Genomic DNA, 14313 nt, shown 5'->3' on the forward strand with positions numbered 1-14313 from the left:
GGATTTGTTGAAATGGCCCACTTACAATAAATCATGTAATACTCTTGCAGCCCAACATCCACTTCTACACTTAACAAAATTACACTGCACCCCATAGAAAAAACACTACTCAAAAGCAGGGGATTTTCTTTATTTGATCATTAGTTATTAGCCGGATGCCCCCCCCCCCAAAAAAAAAAATACCTGCAACAAGCACTACACATACATTTACAGTAAATAAGTATGAATATTTTTATATACAGGCAGAGTGGAAAAGCACTTTTTAGGAATGAAAAGTATGTAACAAGAAAGAAATGGTTAAAAAATAAGAGTAAACTGTGTTCTGGAAGTGTAATCCCCGTGGAAATTAATCAAATTAAAAAGTGGACAGGGTGGGTGTGAAGGAAGAAGAACAATGAATAGTGAAGGAGGGGAATATAAAGAAGATGGCAAAAAAATGAATGAAGGGAGGAAAGCGATAGAAATATTCTCTGCATAAAGGTTGTTTCAGGGATTCTCCAAGAGAAGTTGCCATGTAGTTGCCATATTATCTAAATTATCTTATCTGGGTGTGCAACACATGAAAGCCAATATTGTTAGCTACTGTTCAAGATGGGTTTTGAAACGTATTTACTTGTCTGTAAGTTACTGCATGAGAGAATTCCAAAATTCTGAAACATAACTGGAGATGTTGACATCTACCATGCACAAAAATATTCTTTCCTTTGTTTTCTAGCTTGGGAAAAAATGGGGAGTAGAACTGTCTAGATGAAAGAAATTTATGGTATTACCTTTAGCATGAAAGAAACTATAGTCCTGAAGCTCAACCTGTCCTTGAACACAGTGAAAGTCTCTCTGCAAATCAGGGTCTACAACTGAACTCTTCCTAGTGGATGCAATTATCAAAGTATCATCATTCAAGAGAAAATTTGAAAGGTGCAAACGCAGTTGGTTAAAAAAAATTGTTGGATCTTTTCAATAAAGCAGGACAACTCTTCTAGGTGGATAGAAATACATTACCCTTTTAAGGGTTGTTTATCAACGGGGCTCGGCAGGGCCACATTGAGGTGGTGTCATGCGGACGCTGTTAAAACATGAACTTTAGCCACAGAATACAAAACTCCTGAAGTCAAAGTTCTGGCAGTTATTGCTGTACCAAAAAGGAGAACCCCACTCTACTCTGGCATTTTCCTACTGGTGGCCTTCTTGGTTTCCCTTCATAATACTCAACATGCCCAATCAAAATAGTTTTTTGAAAACAATAAGCATCAAATCCAAGACTTCAAAGTTTTCTGCATATCAATTAGCCTAAATGCTGGGTCATCAGGTCTACCACCAAAAGTAGAATGAAAAATTTCTCTCTAGCTGTATCAAAAGGGAAAACCACTGCTGCTTGAGCCAGAATGGGTCCCTCTTCAGTCTCTCCAACCACATTTTCTGCAATACTGCTAGCAGTTAAGGTTACACAGAGAAGTGAGACCATTAACCAAGCCGCCTTGTAAGGAAGCCCATACACTCATATGAGTTGGAGGTGAACAATAAGTCAGTCTATTATCCCAAAGTCTTTTATGCCACTTCTTGCAACTACTTGGTGATCTGATAAGGATACCTGCCATGCAGCTGAGCTCTCAAGTTATGTACGATGCAGAGACTCATCTGTGAACTGAAGGCCAATTCCTGGCTTGCACAGATAGTCTGCACAAGGCATAAAAACTGGGCTCCCCTTGTATGTCTGTATGCCACATAACTGTGCCATTCTTTGTGGCAGGACTTCTGGTTTCCAAGCTAGTCTGAAGGATTTGAGAGAAAAGACAAATTAAATTTATGTGCTATGCATAGGACTACAGTTCATTCTCTTCTACCAGGCCAGCAGGACTCTGGCAAATCTGCACCTGAAGCTTTTCCAGGCTACTGAAAACAGTCCTACCCACTATCCTGTGGCAATAAAAAAAAAAAAACTTCTCCAGATCGGTCCTAATCCACAAACAAGTACAAAAGGCAGATAAATTCACAGAAAGAAAAAAATAAATTAAATAAATCATATCTGAAGGAAGAGAGCGATCACAGAAGATGGGCCACAATTACATACATTTATTATTATGGTAAGTATTTCATATGCGAGAACATGTGGTCCATCTTCCGCTACCTGCACTGAAGGAAGCAGCTGTAGAGCAGGTTGTGATACAGGATGGAGAATTAACCTTCGTTTCTATCCGGGAGTTCTAAAGTTTTTGTATTACATCTCTTCAAATCTTTGAAATAAGTCCCTTTCAGTCGGTATTCAGTGAAGAGGCTTTATTTCAGATTAGTGCTTTCATCTTAGTGATTTTGATCTCTACAACAGAGATTTGAACCATCAGAGGACTTCACTGCAGAACAGCCCAAGGACCTAGAAGGCCTAAGAGGCCTCAAACCCTTCTCTCAATAAAAAAGTCAGATTTTTTAAACATTGGCTTTATCTTGCTATACTTTTCAGACCTGGAGTGATAAAATGGATAAAGATACAGAAGAGCAGAGGGTCACCTTTTTTTTTTTTTTTGCTCCAAGTGTTTATTAATCTTTCAAATAATTCCATTGTATAATAATCTTAATACATTTTCTGATAAGTAAAACAGTATGATTAACTATTTACAATATTTACAGTTGGCCTGAAATTAAATTATATTGATCAGCCTAGTCAGAGTAACATCATATTAATGAGAGATCATTTGTTCCTTTTTCTTTTTCTCTCATTACGAGCTGAATTCAAGTTTAGTGTCTCAATAAGTGACAGTTTTTTTTTCCCCATGGATTCTTGTTCCACAGACTTGGTGCTAATCTTAGTTCTTTTACTCTGGTTTCCAGTAATGCAGTTTACTTCAATATCAGCAGAAATACTTTAAATGATGGTTCCAGATTTGATTTCCATTTTCGGCAATACATTTTCTAGCATTTGTTAGAATGTTCCATAGTAGGTAGAGATTGCTATTATTTAAATCTAAATTATCATTAACATTCAACAAAATTAAAGATTTACTTACTACAAATGTATTTGAGAATATGGCTTGTATGAAATTGCTGACATCTTCCCAAAAATGTTTAACTTTAATACGGTCATGAAATACATGTATCCAATCTGCTTTACAACTCTGCAAGCATCTCATCTCCAACATGTATTATTAGAAGTATTACATTTTTTAATCTATTTGGCATAAAAAAAGATCTGTGCAAAACTTTCCATGTGTAAATTCTCAAAAATTGTATGTTGGATGTCAATTTAACAGAATTTAGTATTTTTGTTTGGTTTTCCAGGGATAAATTTATTGAAGGACCTTTGTTATACGATTCCAAAATTTGAGATTGATTTTAACTTTATAATTTATTAAAATTTTATATAATTTGTCACATTTTCCCAATTTTGATTATTGTATACTATTTCATATAAATGAGTTATAAGTGTAGGTTTATCTCTAAAAGAAGAATGGTTAATTATTCTGCATAGATCTTGCGAGTATTGTAATATGCTTTGTAATACCCAGTCTGATATAGAGAGATTATAAGTTTTTATTATAAGATGACTAAAACCTTATGTTCATTAATGCATTGTAGCCAGCAAATTTCTTTTCCCCAAGTAATGAAAACCGTCCTACGCATTTTGTTTGGAAAATTTTTTGTTACATTGAAAGGATATAAAAGTTCTAGCCACAACTTTACATCTGTATTAGAAGTTACAAATCTTCTAAATGAATTATACATATATATCATTGAAGTATTTTAGATTAGTAGGTTTTGTTAGTTTATATTGAAGGCTAGCGCTTAAATTATGCCATGTTTATTAATAAGATTGTCTATCAAATTCTTTAAAATAGTATTTTCATTTGAATAAACAGTAGCGCGTGTCTTTCGGCTTTTCCCGGTTAGGGGTCGCCAAAGTGGAACTCCAGTCCACTAATGATTGGTAGTCGATTTTTACGTGCAGCGTTACCAGCCCTGACGCACAACCTTCAGCGAAGGAGAGAGATTTCCAGTTAGAAGAATAGCACGGATATATCCAATTTATAATTTTAAAAATGGAGGCTCTAAGTTTCAATATCCAGGAAATTGATTCCACCTAGTTTCCATGGTCTAATGTGATGTGTATAAGCTATTCTGTTTTTGTTAGGATGCCAAAGAAATCTTAATAATGTATTTATTTCTTTTAAAAAGCTTGTGCTATACATAGGATTTTTGGAAGTAATATAATTTTTATTACTTGCAATCTTCAAATGTTGTATATATTTTGTTCCATTTTATTACATTTGACTTTGTGTCTATGATTTCCCTGTAATTTATATTTATTTTTTTTTTCTAATGTTGTACTTGGTTATACCTAGATAGTTTAAATTGAGAGATTGTTTTACCAATTATATGATCATTTGAAAATTTTTTCAATATCAAAATTTTATTTCATTGTTAAAATGTAATCCTGAAACTGAATAAAATTTATCAACTTGTATATCTAATTTTTTAATGAATTTTTAGAAGTAGATGTAAGTATATCTGCAAATATTTTTGAATTATTGATTATATAAATGTATACTCTATTGTGGGATTGTTTCATAGAGATGGCAAATATTTCAATGGCTAATGCAAATATGGGGGACATGGGACAACCTTGTTTGTATTGATTCAGAGGTGAAAGGTCCTAATTTTACATATGCTAAATTTTTTTATATAGGTTTTTTATTAATGAAATAAAGGAGCTAATAAATTCATAATATAATATTTTGAACAAGAAATCCAAGTTTAAGGAGTCAAAAGCTCTCTATTTCCAATGCAACTATTAAGGCCTCTTGTTTTTCTCCATTTAAACAGTCAATAGTTAGCATTCTTTGTATATTATCATAGGTGCGCCTATTATGTATAAATCCTGTTTGATCTTCATTTATAATTTTTATCATAGATTTTTTGATTCTATCGACTAGAATAGCCATAAAGATTATATAATCATTGTTTAGTAATGAAATTGATCTATAGGAACTGCATTTTGATGCATCTTTATTTTCTTTTTTTATAGGAGTAATTAATGAGCATCTCCAAGATAGTGGAATGGTGTGTGTTTGTATTTCTATTAAGGTTTTTTGAAAGACTGAGATTAGATGGAAAGATTTTGTATATTTCAGCTATACCACCATCCATTCCTGGAGCTTTATTATTTTTGCTTTCTTTGATTTTCTCTGAAATTTCTTTAAGAGTAATTTGCTTTTGAAGTTCTAATTTTAAATTTTCTGGGATTGTTTTAATCAATTCAGGTTTCAAATCTAAATTAAGGTTTTTTGTTAGAGTCCCTTCCATCTTATAATGTTCTGTAAAATGGTATTTAAAAGCATCCAATATATATATATCTTACCCTTTCTTGTTCTTCCTGCCTTCATGTATAACCGTAAAGGTAAAGTAAAATCAAAGGATTGTTAGGAAGAAGAGGATCAGAATCCTGAGCCTGCATCCAGGAACAAAATCTTTTCCATTTTCCTGCATAAGATTTTCTAGTGCTAAGACGTCCGGCTTCTAAAATGACATCCATAACATGCTTGGGTAGGAGAGAATGAATCAAAAACCCTGGATTAACCAGGCCGCCAGGCTGAGGGTTCTGACATGGGAGTGTAGAACCTGACCCTGGTGCTGGGATAGAAGGTTCGGAATCTGTGGTAAAACCCAAGGGGGCTCCAGACATAGGTTTTTCAGAGATGGGTACCAAAACTGTCGAGGCCAATTTGGGGCCAGCAAGATCATCTTGGGCTTGTCCTGTTTGATCTTTAATAATACCCGTGGAAGAAGAGGAAGAGGTGGAAAGGCATATCCTGAGAGGTTTTTCCAACTGAATGAAAGTGCATCCACTTTCCAAGCTTGTTCGTGGAAAGTCCTGGTGCAAAAAATCTGTAGTTGATGATTGAGGTGGGATGCAAAGAGGTCTAGGTGAGGACATCCCCAGACTGCTGTTATCATCCTGAATATTTCGGTGTCCAGCATCCACTCGTGTGGGTCCGAAAGGTTTCTGCTCAGACTGTCTGCCAGGAAGTTTTGCTTCCCTGGTAGAAACTGTGCTTGAAGGTCCAGATTGCAAGCTAGAGCTGTGTTCCATAGATCCATGGCTAGTCTGCAAAGGGGGTAGGAATGAGATTCCCCTTGCTTGTTTATGTACCACATAACTGTGGTGTTGTCTGTCCGTATCAGTAGTTGTCCTGGTTGTAGAAGATTCATGAAGGCCAATAGAGCTTTCTGAATGGCTAACATTTCCTTTAAATTGATATGCAGGTGCTTCTGATCCTATGTCCAAGGGCTCTGCAGACAGTTGCCCTGAAAATGGGCTCCCCATGCATAATCTGAGGCATCCGTGGTTAGTATCCGAGTGGCCGGAGGCAGACAGAAGGGTTTTCCTTTGTTTAGAGTACATGCCTTGGACCACCAAAGGAATTCCTTTTGAAGACAAGGCAGGACGGAGATCAGTATGTCTAAACTGTGGCAATGCTGCGACCATACACTTTTTAGGTACCACTGTATTTTCCTCATATGTAGTCTTGCATATGGTACGAGAAGGATGCAGGAGGCCATGTAACCCAAAGCCTGCAGGAATCTCTTTGCAGCTAGCAGAGTTAACATTGCCAAGGTTTTGAAAGTTGAAGCCAGCTGTAACCGTTTTTCATGCGTCAGAAATGCCATCTGGGTTGTTGTGTTTAGAAAAGCGCCCAGAAAAATTCTGTTGTGAGAGTGTCAAATTTGACTTTATGTTTACAGAGAATCCCAAGAACTTGAGAAGATTCTGAACAAACTGTAGATGCTGGAGTAAGACCGCCTTGCTGTCTGCCTGAATAAGATAAGTCGTCCAGATAAAGGTAAATTTGAATTCCCTTGAGTCTGCAATAAGCTACTACTGGAGCCAGTCATTTGGTGAAAACCCTGGGCGCAGTAGACGATCCAAAGGGCAGCGCAGAGAATTGAAAGTGCCTCGATCCGGCCTTGAACCAGAGGTATTTTCTGCGTTCCTGCCTGATGGGAATGTGTAAATATGCCTCCTTTAAATCCAAAGTTACCATCCATGCATTTTCGGTCAGCATTGGAAGTAGCTGCTGTAGAGTTAGCATCTTGAATTTTGGTATCTCTAGAAAAGTGTTCAAGACTGACCGATCCAGAATGGGTCTCCATGAATTTTGCTTCCTGGGGACTAGAAAGAGCCTAGAGTAAAAGCCTTGTCCCATCTCTGAAAGTGGAACAAGTTCTATGGCTTTCATAGCCAAAAGAGCTTCCACCTGGTTTAAGGCCTCTGTCCATTGATGTTTTGAAAGATCTGGCCATCCACTTGGCCTTGGTAGGGTATGAAAATGGAATTTGTAACCTCTTGAAACCACATCCAGAACCCATTTGTCTTGGTTATACGAGTCCAATTTAGGTGAAAGAGAGAAAGTTTTCCTCCGAGAGGGGCTTCCAGGCAAGAAGTTCCTGCAGCCCAACAGAGGGAGCCATTGAGTCTGTTTCCTATAAGCTTGCGACTTGTCCTCTCCTCCCCCAAGGGGTGGCAGCAATCCACTGTCTTGGTCTATAAGAGGCTTGTGTTTGAGACCTTCCTCGTGAGCGAATGTATCTACCCCTGAGGCCTGTCTGAATTGGGAAAGGACCACTTTTTTGTAGGCCAAATCCTACTAAATCTGGGTGGCTGTACTTGTAAGAAATCTTTAACTGTTTGCATGGATTTTGCCTTGTCCTCCATCTTTTTAATCACCTATTCAGCTTTAGATCCAAACAAAACATTATGCTGAACAGGAGCATCCAATAATTTAGCTTTTATTTGATCTAGCAAATTTTGTTCCTTTAACCATGCATGCCTTCTAATTACTGTGCCAGAGACAGCAGCCCTACAAGAAGCCTCCAAGACATCAAATCCACAGTGTAAACCATACTTCCCAACTTGTTCAGTGGCATGCATTAAGTCATGTAATTCCTTATCTGCACAGGCGGAAATGAAAGTTAGCTTTTGTTTTAAAACAGACAGGAGAAATTGCTGGTATTTCAGCATATGAAACTGACAGTTTAAAGCCTTAATATATAAAGTAGCAGAAGTGTACACTTTTTTGTCCCATCTTTCTAAAGATCTGGAATCCTTCAGTGGGAATGGGGTTTTTAGCAGAAGCAGCCTTAACTCCCCTAGGACCCTGCAGTAGGGTTCTTGTATAAAAACTGGTGGGAATCAGGAACCCTGTAATATCTGTCAGGCTTAACATGAGCTGGAGGAAAACAGTCAGGGGTTAAGTTAGCCTCCGAAAAAGCATCATCCACAATATCCAAAATAGGAGGAATAGCCAGGGGTCTATGTTGGGGAAGAAGAAGAAAATCCCTTAGTCTTTTCTTAGATTCCGAATACTCCTGTCCTTCCCAGTGGAAATGTTCCTCATTTCATGCAGCTTCCCCTAAAGAGAAATCCTCAGTTGGAGAAGCTGAAGGTATGGATTCCTCAGCATCAGCATCCTCATAAGGAGGGAAAGAAAATTCCTGGTCAGAAGAAGAAACTTAACAGAAGCCTGATCAGAGGAGTCATAATAAACTTCCTGCCTTGGCCTTTTATCTGGAGGGGGATGTGAACCCCTAATCAAAGTAAGTAAGTCCTCCGCCATCTTAAGTAACTGTCTGTGACTTGGGAGCCAGATCAGAAGAGGCCTGTGTTGCAGTCTTTGATATGGAAGGAGTCTTTGCCTCTGTCTTTGCCTTTATTAGAAGCTGAGTAGGCCTAAAAACCCCTTTGGAAGCCGGTACCTGCACAGCGGCTCCGGACCCATCAGAAGGAGCACTGTCCGAAGGTCCTGCAACTGAAATATTCAAAGGCCTAGTTGGCTCCTCGTGGGAGTCCATTTCGGCCATTGGTTCAGAAATGGCCGACGACAGGGGCTGCAAAAGCGCCTCACTGACTGCTGAACCTGAAGCTGGCTCTGCTTGTATGATATCATCAGATTTGGACCTTGGAGGCCTGTCTTTGTCCTCGCGTCGTTTGTGAACTCCGGTAGCCGGAACCGTGTCCGACGACATTTTGTAATTAAAACGCCTACCAAAGTAATGAAATGCAAAATCATACCTTAGTTTAATTGTACGTTGATTGAATCTAGCACAAAACAGACAACTAGCTACGTCGTGGTCAGGGCCTAAGCAAGGAATACAGTAAGAATGAAAATCCTTATGAGGTATTTGCTTCCCACATGAAATACAATTAACTTTTTCTGACATCGGACTGGAGCAAGAAAAAAAAGTTTCCCCAACGGGGTACTTAGCTTTGAGTAGGAGAAGAAAGTCTTCAGATTGAAGTTTGTTCAGAAAAGATGGTCAGGAGTCAGCTGACCGGCACTTGCAAACTGCTATCACCGCACGGCAAGAAAGACTGGAGAACATGGCGTTGGCTGTCAGCTTTGTACTCCTGGCGTGCTGACGTTGGGGAGCATGGCTGAACAGCCGACACCGGACCCAGACTTTGGGATTCTGGCTGACTGAGGACTGCCTGCCGGCAGGGGAGAACCCTACAGTCATGACTGCAACAGTGAACCACGATGAACATCAGCATAGGAGTTTAATTTTAATCTTTCTAGTGCTAGATTAGTTTTATATGTTAGAATTTCATTAAACTCATGCAGATAGTTAATTTTCTTATTAGTCAGTGCATTTGTTAACTTATTTTTGATTTTGTATGTTGAGTAATTCTGATTCCCATTCTTTTAGTTTATTTTTGTACCATGTGATAATTTTACCATATAGGCTTTTAGAGCGTCCCATACCATAACTATGGTTATTTTCCATTAGTGAGAGTGTCTAGAAAGAATTTCAACTCTGAGTAGCAAAGGTTTAAATTCTTTTAGTTTCGTAATATATGCTGGAATTCTTATTTGTATTAATTTTTTTAAAATTTGTTTGAATATTAATATGGATTGCTCTGATCTGATAACAAACATGGTATGATTGTAAAACTATTTATCTTCGCATCAAGGTCTTGTACAACAAAAATTTTATTTATTCTTGTTTGGGTTGTAAATCTGTGATCTTGGTGCAAAAATAACAGTGAGTTACTTTCTGTAAATTTGAATGAGTCTATTAAATTGCGATTTTCAACCGATTTTCTGAGTAGCTTTGCTATAGGAGTTATGTAATTTTTTTGTTGGTGGTCTCTGAATTTTCAAGAATGCAATTAAAGTCACCACCTGATATCAAGCTACCTTTATATGTTTTATTAATAAAGTCGATGTTTGTCATTTTTTCCTATTCCTGGGAACCAATAAAGATTTACTAATGTCCAGATTCTATTATTGAATATGTTAATGGTTATAAGTCCCTCTATCTTCACAGCTATAAAGAATTTGGGGATTAATGTTTCTCCATAGTATCCTAACTCCTCTAGTTTTGGTTTTATATGATTGCACTATTGTTGTATACATTTGAATTCCATAAATGCTTTTCATCATCTTTAAAGTGAGTTTCTTGAAGAAATATTACTTGCGCTTTGTTAAACTTAAAATATCTCAAGTTTGATCTTTTCTTTGGATTATTTAAACGATGTTCAGTGAAAGTAGTGTTAAGTCCATGTTTGTTGAGTTTCATGCTTGCTAATATTTATATTATAGTGCATTTTATAGCATTGTATTTGGAACAAAATTCTCCTTATTTCATGCATCATAGACTGAAATCTCTTTTGTAATACTTATATTGATGTTCATTTCAGGCCATAACAAAAAAAAAAAAGTGTAAAATGATTTAGGTTCATAGGTAGATACTAAGCTATCTGCCCTAGGGCATTTATAAGCCTAGCCAGAGTGTATTTGGCTTTCGCCTCCCTATTAGATTAGCCTACTGTGCCTCTGTATAGTAGGTCACAGAAGGTTGCCCTTCAAGATTAGTTTACTGTGCCTGTCAAGCAGGGACATGGAAGAAACCCCAGGGGTGAATTTGCGATTTCCCATCCAAGCATCCAGATTTCGCTTGAAGAGGGTCAGCGAGGGGCTTTGTCTAACATGAATTGGGATTCTATTCCAGAGTGAGGGGAGCCTCTGGGAAATAAATCTGTCCCTCCAACATGTCCTATTTATTTTTGTTCTGAGGTTTAAGTCCCTGGAGCGTGTAGCTCTAAGGGGTTTGGATTTTTTGAGGTGGAGCATGTCCATTAATTCTGGGTTAGACATGGCTTTGTAAGTCAGGCATAGACCTCCTCTGAGTAGGCGGTAAGCAACTGAGTAGAGCTGGAGTTTTAGTCGGGCTGCATAGGACATCTGTTTGTGGCCCATGATCCTCTTGGTGAGGTACTTTTGGGGTCTCCAGTTGCTGCAGATGTCAGGTAAGGTACATCCCAAAAGGGGCATTGTATTCAATTATGGGCCTGATGAATGATGAGTAGAGGGGCACAATGACCTCTCGATCTAGATGCGAACCCTTTTGTGATAAGGTGGGCTATACAGAAGGTCTTTCTAACCACTTTGGCAACGTGATTGTCAAAGGAGAGATATCTACATGGGTCCCCAAATCCCTAATTACTTCCTCCGTACTTAATGGATTACCACCTATGTTGTAATTTGGGGGCACTTTTGTTTTTCCCAAAGGGGATGACTATGCACTTAGCTCGAAGCCGTGGCTCTGGCACCAACCAACAGTCTCTGGGAGACCGTTTTGGAGGATGCTTGTCAGCTGGAGTCTCTATTATGGCTCCAAGTTTGCAGTCATCTGCAAATTTTGTCAGCCATAGTCCTCCTGTGTTGGTCTGTACCTCAGAGAAGTATATACCGAATAGGAGAGGTCCCAGAACTGAGTCTGCGGGATGCCACTTGTAACTGGTTTGGATATGGACATGGCACCTGCAATTCTGACCATGTGGGTTCTATCCCTGAGCCAGTTTGCAACCCAACTTGTTACATAGGAGTTGATATTTAAGCTGGTAAGCTTACTTATGAGGCCCGAGTGGGGTATTGTGGCGAAGGCTTCTGCGAGGTCCAGGTAGGCTGTGTGGACTACCTTGCCCTCATCTATGGCTTTGGTAACTGTTTCAAAGAAATCAACTAGGTTTAAGAGGCAAAATCTGCCCTTAAAGCAGAACTGGGTAGGGTCCAGTGTCTGGAGGTTCCCAATGTCTTTGTTTACAAGTTCCATGATAATACGCTCCATAGCTTTACAAACCAGACTAGTCAGGCTTATGGGGCGATAGTTCCCGGGGTTTGCTGTGGGCCACCTTTGTGGAGGTGGGCCACTGTAGCTGTTTGCCATTCTTTGGGTACATATCCTGTAGTAAGGCTAAGTTTGAACAGTGACTTAATGTGAGGGTTAAGTTCTTGGAGCTCATGTAGGACGCAGCCTGGGACACCGTCCGGTCCCATAGAGGCTGTGTTTTTTGCTTTGGAGAGGGCAGCTTTCACCTGTGCATCTGTGACGTCAGGGATGTTACATACAGTTGGGATAGGCATTTGCTCCTTTGGGGGGAAGGGGGGAGAAGTTAGCGCTGAATCTGTCTGCCAGGATGTTGGCTATGTCTGTAGGTTTGGTATATTTAGTACCGTTATGCAACAATTCAGAGCATATCTGGGAGTTTCCACCCATTTTCCTGACAAAGGCCTTGTGATTATCTTTAGTGTCTAGGGCAATTTTTCTTTCGAGACTGGCCTTTGATGACTTTGAGGGATCGACGTTTCTTGCAAATACTGATAAGAGATGCCTTCCTTTTTGGGATTTTGCTCTGTCATGTAGTAGCTTCCTCCTTCTGTTGTATAGCTTATTTATGGCCGGGGTCCAATCTTACCAATGAGGGGTTTACTGCTGGTGTGGAACAGAGTCCCCATGTTGGTGATGACCAGGTCCAATATGTTGTTTCCTCTTGTGGGAGTGGTGACCAGTTGTTCCATCGCGTTTGAGTTTATAAATTCAGGGAACCATTGGGCGAGGGTTTTTGGGCTTGAGTAGTTTTCCCAGTCAATGTTGGGGTAGTTGAAGTCAACCCAACAGTGTTTGGAGAGACCTTCATATTCTCCAGTGTTCTCAGGAATGCCAAGTGGGGTTCCTGTCATAGGGAGGGTGTTCTGTAGCAGGCTACAGAACTGAATGGCAGTTTTGCCCGTTGTTAGTTGCACATGGATGGTTTTCGATGCTTTGTGCAGTGCCACTAACCTGAAGGTGTAGGTATCTGATAAATATAGATACTTCCCCTCCTTTTGTGCTTCAGTCCGAGTTTTGGGGCCGAAACGCATGGTATGACTTATAAGCTGGTAGTGCTGGGGTGCTCTCAGAAGCCTTGAACCAGGTTTCTGTTACTGCACAGACATAGATTTTCTCTAAACTGAGGAGAGCCTCGAGTGCGTGCATCTTCAGGTTTAGACTTCTGGCATTGAGTAGCATTACCCTTAGTTTTTTATCCTTGGGTCGAATATGGAGGTGGGTTTGTCCTTTGAGCCTTGCCTAAAAAAGGCACTATGGGGGTGGCAAGAGCCTTGGCCAATATACGTAAACCTAAGGGTGAAAGGTGCAAGCCGCCCCTAGTGAAGCAACATGGCTTGTCGAGCATGTCATCCCAGGCTGACAGACACTGGATCCCCTTTGAATGACACCAATACTTTAGCCAATTGTTGAAACTGATTATTTTGTCTTTATACTGTGGCATCATTTTTGGTGAGGGCAAGATGTTACTCAAGGTCAGGGTCATACCAGCCTGGGCTACATGATCAGAGAGCTCCTCTATGTCTTCAAGTGAAATTTTGATTAATATAATCTTTTCTTTCAACCTTCCCCCATCAAACATAGAACGATACACATTCCTAATCTGATAGACAAAAAATATCTACCAGATTAACCCTCATGTTTGGTAGACAGATTCTCATGCTCCAGTCTTGTATTCTTAGAGACCTTTGAAATTATAAGCTAGTATATGTTGAATGATATTTACGGTTCTACGTATTATATACATAGTGAAACATAATTGTAGGATATATACATATATATATATATATATATATATATATATATATATATAAATACATTCCTTATTAAGAACATTTAATAAACATAGCATATGGCTAAGGATATTAATCTCAAATAAGTTAAAACCAACATCCAACTGGTCTAATGTCATCTTTTCCCCTTCTCTCTCCCTTACATATATGAACAATTTGCAAAGACACACATGTATTTTATATACTATTTGCATTGAACCATAGTGACAGATCAACTATTGAATCATTTCTGAAGCTGTGATTATAGATTTTCTTTACATGTACATGACAGAACTAGTAACATAGTAATATGCATCAAATGTTCAAGTTAATCATCTAATAGTAGAGGATAGATAAAATAGTTTCCAAATACATACAGATTGTA

At 38.8% G+C, this 14313-nt stretch overlaps 1 protein-coding gene across 3 annotated transcripts in view; it reads right to left on the reverse strand.

The window, feature by feature from the left end:
• MVB12A (multivesicular body subunit 12A) overlaps positions 1–14313 on the reverse strand; it is a 561417-nt gene that overhangs the window by 371551 nt on the left and 175553 nt on the right. The gene's annotated exons all lie outside the window — the stretch shown is intronic.

The sequence above is a fragment of the Protopterus annectens genome, chromosome 9.part0 (genome assembly GCF_019279795.1).
Source record: "Protopterus annectens isolate FY-2018-M chromosome 9.part0, PAN1.0, whole genome shotgun sequence".
Taxonomy (NCBI): Eukaryota; Metazoa; Chordata; order Ceratodontiformes; family Protopteridae; genus Protopterus; species Protopterus annectens.